Source organism: Salvelinus sp. IW2-2015, unplaced genomic scaffold (genome assembly GCF_002910315.2).
Source record: "Salvelinus sp. IW2-2015 unplaced genomic scaffold, ASM291031v2 Un_scaffold4098, whole genome shotgun sequence".
Classification (NCBI taxonomy): Eukaryota; Metazoa; Chordata; class Actinopteri; order Salmoniformes; family Salmonidae; genus Salvelinus; species Salvelinus sp. IW2-2015.
In genome coordinates, this window is record NW_019945370.1 from 89496 (window position 1) to 99628 (window position 10133).

Below are 10133 nucleotides of genomic sequence, written 5' to 3' on the forward strand. Positions count from 1 at the left end.
ATCTGTCTCTCTCTCTTTCTGTCTCTGTCTCTTTCTGTCTTCTGTCTGTCTCTCTCTCGTCTCTGTCTCTTCTCTCTGTCTCTCTCTCTTTCTCTGTCTCTGTCTGTCTGTCTGTCTGTCTGTTCTGTCTGTCTGTCCTGTCTGTCTGTCTGTCTCTCTCTCTCTCTCTGTCTCGTCTCTGTTTGTCTCTGTCTCTGTTTGTCTCTCTCTCTCTCTCTCTCTGTCTCTCTCTCTGTCTCTCTGTCTCTCTCTCTCTGTCTCTCTCTCCTGTCTCTCTCTCTCTCTCTCTCTCTCTCTCTGTCTCTGTCTCTGTCTCTGTCTCTCTCTCTGTCTCCTCTCTCTCTTTCTCTCTCTCTCTCTTTAATGGCAGTTGATAGTCTAATGTCTCTCCTCTCTCCCTTCTTTTCACTTCCTTCCTTCCCTCTCTGCTCTCTGTGTAGGAAGCTGTCCAATCAGATCAAGAACAGGTACAGTGATGTCCTCTGTCTGGACCAATCACGTGTCAGACTCTGCCAGCTCTGTGATGATAGGACGAGGTATGTTTCAGGATGGATAATATTTATATCTAAATCAAATTTTTCCAGCATTGTCCAAATGCTGTGTTATTCCCTATGTAGTGTTGGAGGAGGAGAGTCGCCCCCTCTATGCTACACTGCTTGTGGAAAGTATTCAGACCTTGGACTTTTTCCACATTTTGTTACGTTTACGTACAGCCTTATTCAATATTCAAAATTAGGGAGTATAAAATAACATTCAAGTTCAACTCAGTTTTGGTTTCATTATGTTGATGTAAAAAGGGATTTATAATACATTTGATTGACGTTGTTGATGTATATTTAATCCTAACAGTTGATCCATAATGTACGGTGTATTCGAAGTATTCAGACCCCTTGACTTTTTCAACATTTTGTTACGTTACAGCCTCATTCTAAATGGATTAAATTGTTCTCCCCCCCACATCATCTACACATACCCATATACATCACAATACCCCATAATGACATCAATCCCATAAAATCACAGTAATACAAGCAAAAACTGTTTTTAGACATTTTGGCAAATAAAATAACTGAAATATCACATTTACATAAGTATTCAGACCCTTTTTACTTAGTACTTTGTTGAAACACCTTTGCAGCGATTTCAGCCTCAGTTTTAATTTAACCTTTATTTACTAGGCAGTCAGTTAAGAACAAATTCTTATTTACAATGATGGCCTAGGAAACACTGCCTTGTTCAGGGGCAGAATGACAGATTTTTACCTTGTCAGCTCGGGGATTCGATCTAGCAACCTTTCGTTATGGCCCAATGCTCTAACCACTAGGCTACTGCCACCCCGTCTTCTTGGGTATGACGCTACAAGATTGGCACCCTGTATTTGGGGAGTTTCTCCGTTCTTCTCTGCAGATCCTCTCAAGCTCTGTCAAGGTTGGATGGGGAGCGTCGCTGCACAGCTATTTTCAGGTCTCTCCAGAGATGTTGGATCGGGTTCAAGTCCGGGCTCTGGCGGCCACTCAGGACATTCAGAGACTTGTCCCGAAGCCACTCCTGCATTGTCTTGCTGTGTGCTTAGGGTCGTTGTCCTGTTGGAAGGTGAACCTTCACCCCAGTCTGAGGTCCTGAGCGCTCTGGAGCAGGTTTTCATCAGGATCTCTCTGTACTTTGCTCCGTTCATCTTTCCCTCGACCCTGACTAGTCTCCCAGTCCTGCCGCTGAACAACATCCCCACAGCATATGCTGCCACCCACCATGCTTCACCGTGGGATGGTCCAGGTTTCCTCCAGACATGACGCTTGCATTCAGGCTAAAGAGTTTAATCTTGGTTTCATCAACCAGAGAATCTTTGTTTCTCATGGTCGAGAGTCCTTTAGGTGCTTTGAAACTCCAAGGGGCAGTCATGTGCCGTTTACTGAGGAGTGGCTTCCGTCTGCCACTCTACCATAAAGGCCTGATTGGTGGAGTGCTCCAGAGATGGTTGTCCTTCTGGAAGGTTCTCCTCCATTCCACAGAGGAACTCTGAAACTCTGTCAGAGTGACCATCGGGTTCTTGGTCACCTCCCTGACCAAGGCCCTTTCCCCCATTGGTCAGTTTGGCCGGGCGGCCAGCTTAGGAAGAGTCTTGGTGGTTCCAAACTTCTTCATTCAAGAATGATGGAGGCACTGTGTTCTTGGAGACCTTCAAGCTGCAGAAATGTTGGTACCCTCCCCAGATCTGTGCCTCGACACAATCCTGTCTGGAGCTCTACGGACAATTCCTAGCCTCATGCTTGGTTTTTGCTCTGTCACTGTGGGACTTTATATAGACAGGTGTGTGCCTTTCCAAATCATGTCAATCAATTGAATTTACCACAGGTGACTCCAATCAAGTTGTAGAAACATCTCAAGGATATCAATGGAACAGGATGCACTGAGCATTTTCTGACTTGAAAACTAATGTGTGTGGTGTGTGTGTGTGTGTGTCGTCGTGTGTTGTGTGCGTCCAAGACGTCAGACTACATCAATGCTAGTCTATGGACGGCTACAAGAGGAGCAACGCTTAAAATCGCTACTCAGGGTGAGAAACATATTATCTCTGTTGTTTGGGAACATATTATCTCTGTTGTTGGGGGAGAGAGAGAGACAGAGAAAGACTAACTTGCTGTAGTCAAAGCTACCAGTAGGAGTCTCCTTGCGTATCTCTTCGTACTCCTGGTAGATTCCCTTCTTCTTCCTCTTCTTGACGTGCTCCACCAGCTCCAACACGTTCATCCCTACCCCGTCAGGCATGTGTACGGACACCTCTTCCTGGGGACAAGGGTCCTCGCCGGGGTCCTCGTCCGGCTGCGACGCGCCGCACGACGACGAGAGTGAGGGACACTGGGACGGCGGGAGGTGAGGGTGRCGCGGGAGAGACTTCTGGGGGAGAGGAGGAACCCCTTCTACCTCATCCTCATCCTCATTTCCGTCCTCTTCCTCGTTCGTTGTTCCGTCGTCGAGGGTTTCTGACCCGTCACTCATCGGAATTCCTACTACTTTGTGGTGGAGGGGTGTGTCCGGGGGCGTGTCCGACTGGGGCGGTGGCTGACGACCGTTCACGCCGCTAACAACCCCGGACGCCACCGCCGCCCCGACAACGTTATTAACCCCGAACCCAGAGCCGACCCCGCAGCTACCAGCAGAGCCGTTCCAGTGTTGGTGGTTCCTCTGTGGACCAGAGCGCCGGGGGCTGCCCTGACCTCGAGTCCTGCCGTTCACCGTRCCGCAGCGGACGTGTGGGTTAGCATTACTATCGTCGTAGCAGTTGGAGTTAGCCGTAGCCGCTAACGCTAGCTCGGAGGCTAACGGCAACGGMGAATCTGAGTGGGAGCCTATGGAGGTTTGCGTAGCGGCTAACGTAGCGGCGGCGTTAGCGTTGTGAGGCTCCAGGCTGTAGGAGAGCAACAGGCTGCCCACGCAGTCGTGTGTGTCGTGCGGGTGTGCGTGCGCGTCGCCYGGGGCGGTGTGSGTGTTGACGCAGGACTGTATCCAGGCAACGTGGCTGTACTGGCAGGTTCCGTACAGGTGCTCAGGTAGAGACGAGACTGGGATGTAATTGGACAGCTCGTGGTGGCCTTCACTTGTACACCACTGGGGAGGGAGGGAGAGACTTTACAATCGCGTGAAAAACACACACACACACCTGGGGAGGGGGAAAGACTGGTTTAAAACCCACACACAACCAAAACCCACCACACAACACACACACACACACACACACACACACAACACACACACACACACCACAACACACACACACACACACCTGGGGAGGAGGAAGACTGTTACACACACACCACACCTGGGGAGGAGACTGTTACACACACACACACCACACCTGGGAGAGAGACTGTTACACACACCACACACACCTGGGGAGGGAGGAGAGACTGTTACACACACACACACCTGGGGAGGGAGGGAGAGAGACTGTTACACACACACACACCTGGGAGGGAGAGAGGAGAGACTGTTACACACCACACCACACACACCGGGGAGAGAGAGAGACTGTTACACACACACACCACACACCTGGGAGGAGAGGAGACTGTTACACACCACACACACCTGGGGAGGGAGACTGTTACACACACACACACACACACACCTGGGGAGAGGAGAGACTGTTACACACACACACACCTGGGGAGGGAGGAGAGACTGTTACACACACACACACCTGGGGGAGAGAGAGGAACTGTTACACACACACCACAACTGGGGGGAGAGAGAGAGACTGTTACACACACACACACCTGGGGAGGGAGAGAGAGAGACTGTTACACACACACACACACACACCTGGGAGGGAGAGAGAGACTGTTACACACACACACAACTGGGGAGGGATGGAGAGTTACACACCCACACACACCTGGAGAGAGAGAGAGAGACTTTACACACACACGGTCGTACCCTCTCTCTTACTTCTCGCGTCGAAGAGGTCTGAGGACGGCGAAGGGAGCTCTGAACCAGAGAGAGACGACACGATGAACACACACTTCAGACGCTGGGAACGCACCCTAGGACACACACACACACACCACAACACACACAGGTAACGAGTAATGGAAAAAAAGAGAGAAAAAGACCACAGGGGACAGGAGGAGATGATGAAGAGGAAGAGAGGAGAGAGAGAGAGAGAGATGATGAAGAGGAAGAGAGATGAAGAGAGGAGATGATGAAGAGGGATATAAACAGAGAAGGGAGAAGTATCAATTGAGAACTTTAAATACCACCCTATTCCCTATATAGTAACTACTATAGACCAGAGCCCTATTCCCTATATAGGGACACTACCTTTAGACGGCAGAGCCCTATTCCCTATATACTGGATACTACTAGACCAGAGCCCTATTCCCTATATAGTGCACTACTAGGACCAGAGCCCTATTCCATATAGTGAACTACTATAGACCAGAGCCCATTCCCTATATAGTGACTACTAGATGACCAGAGCCCTATTCCCTATATAGTGAACTACTAGTGACAGAGCCCTATTCCTATAATAGTGACTACTTTAGACCAGACCCTATCCTATATAGTGCACTACTAGTGACCAGAGAGCCCTATTCCCTATATAGTGCACTACTAGTGACCAGAGCCCTATTCCTATATAGAACTACTAGTGACTAGAGCCTATCCCTATATAGTGAACTACTTAGTGACCAGAGCCCTATTCCCATATATAGGCAACTACTAGTGAACCAGAGCCCTATTCCCTATATAGTTGACTACTAGTGACCAGAGCCCTATTCCCTATATAGTGAACTACTAGTGACCAGAGCCCTATTCCCTATAAGTGAACTACTAGTGACAGAGCCCTATTCCCTATATAGTGAACTACAGTGACCAGGGCCCTATTCCCTATATAGTGCACTACTTATACCAGAGGCCCTATTCACTATATAGTGCACTACTAGTGACAAGAGCCCTATTCCTAGGCTCTGGTCACTATTAGTTCACTACTATTAGGATAGGGCTCTGGTCACTAGTAGTTCACTATATAGGGAATAGGGCTCTGGTCACTAGTAGTGCACTTATATAGGGGAAATAGGGCTCTGGTCTAAGTAGTGCACTATATAGGAAATAGGCTCTACGTCACTAGTAAGGTTCACTATTATAGGGAATATGCTCTGGTCTCTAGTAGTGCACTATATAGGGAATAGGGCTCTGGTCACTAGTAGTTCACTTATTAGTGCACTACTATGAACCGTGTCGCCTCTTATAAATGTTACTATATAAGGTCTGATACATCGAAGGACATCGTCCCCCAAGTGTCCCTGTGAGTCAGCATTCACAGGTTGAAGTCTACACCCCTGTTTGTATTCGGCGCATTTTGAAAAATACAAATGGAAATGTTGTCATTTGGACAACAGGGAGTCATTTGGACACAGGGAGTCATTTGGGACAGCCAGGATCATTTGGACCAACAGGTATCATTTTGGGACACAGGAGTCCATTTGGCGACACAGGGAGTCATTTGGGACATTTGGGACAAAGGGAGTCATTTGGGATATGTGGCGACACAGGGATCATTTGGGACACAGGGAAGTCATGTTGACAGGGAGTTCATTGGGACACAGGGAGTCGATTTGACAGGGTGTCATTTGGGGAACAGCAGGAGGCATTTGGGACACAGGGAGTCATTTGGACACAGGAGTCCAGTTTGATAGGGAGTTTTGACAGGGAGTTCATTTGAGACACAGGTGGAGGTTTCATTGACGAGGGAGTTCATTTGCGGATACAGGGAGTCATGTTGACAGAGTCCCAGGGAGTCATTGGGACACAGAGAGTCATTTGAGAGGAGTCATTGGGACACAGGAGTCATATGGGACACAAAGGGGAGTCATTGAGAGGGAGTCATTTAGGACAATTTGGACCCACCAGAGAGTATTGGACACAGGGAGTCATTGACAGGGAGTCATGTGGACACAGGGAGTCATTTGAGACACAGGGAGTACATTTGACAGCGGAGTCATTTGGCCAGGAGTCATTGACAGGGAGTCATTTGACAGGGAGTCATTTTGCAGGAGTCATTTGACAGTTCATTTGACAGTGTCATTTACAGGGAGTCATTGACGAGGATCATTTGAGGACACAGGCGGTGTATTACCTTGAGAAGGTCGAGATCTTGACACGAGCTCATAGTCCAAAGTTCCCATAGTGGAGTTGTCATGTCATAGATGAATATTAAAACCATCTCGCTGGGTGTCAACACTGGACGAGAGAAGGGAGGGAGAGAGTTTTCTGTTATCTACATTAAAGGATGAGAGGTAAGGAGAAACAAAGGATGGAGGACTAATTAAGGAGGACAGAGACATAGGACTAATTAAGGGAGAGAGAATAGGACTAAGTTAAGGAGCGAGAGAATAGGACTAATTAAGGACGAAGTGGACTAATTAAGGAGAGAGAGAGGAAATAGACTACTAAGAGAGAGAGAGAGGAATAAAGGCACTAACTAAGGAGAGAGAGAGGAGGATAGAGAGAGAGTAGGACTAATTAAAAAGAGAGAGAGAAAGAGTTAGGACTAATTAAGGACGAGCGAGAGAGTATAGACGAATTAGGAAGAGAGAGAAGAGAGAGAGAGAGAGTAGGACTAATTGAAGGAGAGGAGAGAGAGAGTAGGATAATTAAGGAAGAGGAGAGGAGAGTAGGACTAATTAAGGAAGGAGAGAGAGAGTAGACTAATTAAGGAGAGGAGAGAGAGAGACAGAGTAGGACTAATTAAGGAGAGAGAGAGAGAGTAGGGACTAATTAAGGAGAGAGAGAGAGAATAGCCTAATAAGGAGAGAGAGAGAGAGAAATAGGACTAATTAGAGGAGCGAGAGAGAGAGAGAAATGGACTATATTAGGAGAGGAAGAGAGAAGAGAGCTAGGATAATTACCCGAGCAGAGAGTTAGGGTAGGGAGAGGAGAAGAGACGAGAAAAAGAGAGAAATAAAAAGAGAGAATTAAAGTAGGAAGTGGGGGTTACCTCTCGATGGCTTTGTCCAGCTGAAAGTGATGGCCTTTGCAGGCCACAGCCCTATGGGTAGTGACATCAGTGGTGGAGTGGAGACGGAGCGGTGAACAGAGCCAGAGGCAGCACCCTTAGCGATCACACCAGGCTGAAAACCACACAGAGGCTTTACTGTAAACCAGCATTCTAGCATCACGACCAGGCTAAACACACAGAGCTTTACTGTAAACACAGCATTCTAGCATCACGACCAGGCTGAACACACACAGAGCTTTACTGTAAACAGACCAGCATTCTAGCATCACGACCAGCTGAAACACACAGACTTACTGTAAACAACAGGGCATTCTAGCATCACCAGGCTGAAAACACAGAGCTTACTGTAAACACAGCATTCTGCATCACGGACCAGCTGAAACCACACAGAGCTTTACTGGAAACACAGAATCTGCATCACGCCAGGCTTGAAACACACAGAGCTTTACTGTAAACACAGCGATTTCTAGCATCACGACCAGCTGAAACACACCAGAGCTTTTACTGTAAAAACACAGCATTCTAGCATCACGGACCGGCTAAAAACACACACGAGCTTTACTGACACAAACAGCATTCTAATATACCTTTTATTTTACAGTCCTCCTGAGCTTTACTGTAAACCCAACAACAGACAGCATTGTCTAACCTCTTTTTCTCACATCCTCTCTTCACTTTCATCTTTCTCTCTTCCCCCTTCCCTTCCCCCCTCTCTCTCTCTCTCTCTTCTCTCCCCCCCCTCTCGCTCCCCCCCTCTCGTCTAATTTGGTGAGGGTTGTTCAGACAGCCCCCATTCATCATAAGACAACCCTCAGAGGGAAAGAAGAGGAGAGAGAAGAGAAGGAGTCAGACGGGAGGGCGAGAGGCCTGCTGCCGTCAGCTCACTCTTCTCCCTTATTGCCCCTCGCTCTCGGTGTTTCCGCTCAGCCGTCCTCTTCAGGAGGAGAGAGGGAATGGTAAGACACATATAGCTGGGCTTATTAGTTCAACAAGCTGCCTCTGTTCCTGTCACTGTTCTCAGACACACACAAACGACTTGAGTTCCTGACTTTAAACTAAGTTGGACTTCCCAAAGGACGCCTGTAATTCAAATAAAAATAGTTGATTCCTGGTTGTATAGCCTGTGAAACTTAACAGACGACTGACAGACACACACACACACCACAACAATACACAGACCAGGAAAAGAGACAGAACACACACACACACACACAACACACACACCTCACAGGACACGACAAGACAAGACAAGAGACAGGACGCACACACCCTCACAGACAGAACAGACAGACCTCACGACAGAACGACAGACAGACAGACAGACCTCAAAGACAAGACAGACACACACACCACACCTCAAAAACAGACAGACGGACACACCTCACAACAGAAAGACAGGACTGACAGACAGACACACCCACAAACAGAAAGACAGAACACACACAGCTAAGTCTTCCTGGACACACACCTCACAGACAGACAGACAGACAGACAGAACAGAACAGACAGACAGACACAAAACATCTCACACACTTTGGTCTGATTAAAAATTCAAGCGATAAATAAAAACTGTGGCAGATCAAAATGTCAGAGAGAAACAGAATCCCGGAAACTGATGCTGTTATTCACTGATGAACAGAAAACCTCCTGGAAACTGATGCTTGTTATTCACCGATGGGAACAGAATCCTCCTTGGAAACTGATGCTGTTATTCCACGATGGACAGAAGCCCCTGGAAACTATGGCTGTATTCACCGATGGAACGAATCCCCCCTGGAAACTGATTGCTGTTATTCACCGATGAAAGAATCCCCCTGGAAACGGATGCTGCTTATTTCCACCGTGCGAACAGAATCTCCCTGAAACGGATGCTGTTATTTCACCGATGGAACAGAATCTCCCTTGGAAAACTGATGCTGTTAATTCACAGAGGAACAGAATCCCCCTGGAAACTGATGCTGTTAATTCACTGATGGAACAGAATCCCCTGGAAACTGATCTGTGTATTCACCGATGGAACAGAATCCTTCTGGAAACTGAATGCTGTATATCCACCGAGTGGAACAGAATCCTCCTGGAAACTGATGCTGTTATTCACTGATGAACAGAATCCCCCTGGAAACTGATGCTGTTATTCACCGATTTGGGAACAGAATCCTCCTGGAAACTTGATGCTGGTTAGTTCACCGATGTAACAAAACCACCTGGAAACTGATGCTGTTATTCACTGATGGAACAGAATCCTCCTGGAAAACCTGAGCTGTTATTCACTATTGGAACAAATTCCTCCTGGAAACTTGATGCTGTTATTCACCGATGGAAAACAGAAAGAATCCTCCTGGAACTGATGCTGTTAGTCACCATGGAAACAGAATCCTCCTGCGAAAACTGATGCTTTATTCACCGATGGAACAGAATCCCCCTGAAACTGATGGCTGTTATTCACGATGGGAACAGATTCCCCCTGGAAACTGATGCTGTTATCACCGATGGAACAGAATTCCCCTGGAAAACTGATGCCTGTATATTCACAGAGGAACAGATCCCCTGGAAACTGATGCTGTTATTCACGATGAAACAGAATCCCCTGGAAACTGATGCTTGTTATCTCTCTCTT

The 10133-nt window shown here is 47.6% G+C and overlaps 1 pseudogene; it reads right to left on the reverse strand.

The window, feature by feature from the left end:
- Nucleotides 1–2508: 2508 nt before the first annotated feature.
- LOC112076871 (uncharacterized) overlaps nucleotides 2509–10133 on the reverse strand; it is an 11509-nt pseudogene continuing 3884 nt past the window's right edge.